Source organism: Vigna unguiculata, chromosome 10 (assembly GCF_037176805.1).
Source record: "Vigna unguiculata cultivar grain cowpea cultivar isolate G323 ecotype 2 chromosome 10, ASM3717680v1, whole genome shotgun sequence".
NCBI classification, from domain to species: domain Eukaryota; kingdom Viridiplantae; phylum Streptophyta; class Magnoliopsida; order Fabales; family Fabaceae; genus Vigna; species Vigna unguiculata.
The window spans coordinates 42,898,527-42,899,839 of record NC_140801.1 but is presented as its reverse complement, the minus strand read 5'-3'; positions in this window follow the sequence as shown (position 1 = coordinate 42,899,839).

Sequence of the window (1,313 nt, the reverse complement as noted above, 5' to 3'; positions counted from 1 at the left end):
ATTTTCTCATGTACAACAACCACCTAGACTTTCTGACCTGCTGTTCCCAACATCTTAACTGAATAATTGAAAACTTTGTCTTGGTGCTAAGTGATATCATGTTCAATAATGTAAGATTGGCCTAGCCACCACTCCCAAAGGCAACTTCTCAAATTTAATTCTAAACCTTGAATAATCCTTTATGCCTGACCAACCCTTTGTAGCTAATACATTGAACTCATATTCCATATGCTCTCCATTACCTCTACTAAGATTTTACCAAAATATAAAGATAACATTGGATCTCAATCTAAAACGTGCTAGTTAGCACTTCATACCATCTTATTCTCTCCTTAATGTACAACTCAACCAAATGAATTGTGTAAAATTTGGTTACTTTGATAAAGGTGTACATATAGTGATCGGGATAATAGTTAAGAAAAGTTGAATCAGTCAAGGTAAGTAGATAACATAAGCGTATCCCAAAAGACATTTTACCTTTAGCCCTATAAAAAAAAACAAAAACAAAAGGGGAAGTGTGGAATAAACAAAAATCGTTCCTTTAGTCCTCCAGAATTTAACACACAAGAAATAGTAAATTTGTATAGAGATTCAGGGAAGTCAGGACGTTAGTAGAGTAAAATTGCAATCTGAGCATCATGAAGCTTTATTAAAAAAAATATATCTCTTTAAATTGATTTTGAAGAAAAGAATAACATCTAAAATGTTTGAATGAACTTCATTCCTCGTATTAGAAACACAGTTTTAGAAAACAAATATTATTAAATAATAAAAAATAAAGCAGGAAGCACAATTTCTAAATAAAGAAAATTGTACTTTAAAACACAACTACAATTAAAAAAGTAAGACGATTTTACTGATATATTTATCAGTACGATTTTTTGTTTTCAATTTAAAATTGTGTTTTCAAAAACATTTACGTGTAGTAATCTTTTCAAAATTTACCCATTTATATAAAGAAACCATCACAACTAAAATTTTTTCATATGATATTTTTCTTACAAATTTATTTTAAAAATTTGCAAAAAAAAAAATTATTTTTTTATTTTTCTGAAAATTTTAATTAGCAGATAATTCTTTTATCACTACCAAAAAAACAGGAATTACAGATGACAAAAATCCGTGGGTAATGACAAAAGTCCGTGGGTAATCAAAAATTATCCACGGATTACCGACGACTCTAAATCCGTATGTAATAGTGGCATAGGTAAATTTTGATGGATTTTTGGTCCGTGGGAAATGTCAGTCCGTGGGTAATACATACAGAGCACAGTCCATGGGTAATTACCCACCACCCAAATTCTGTGGGTAAT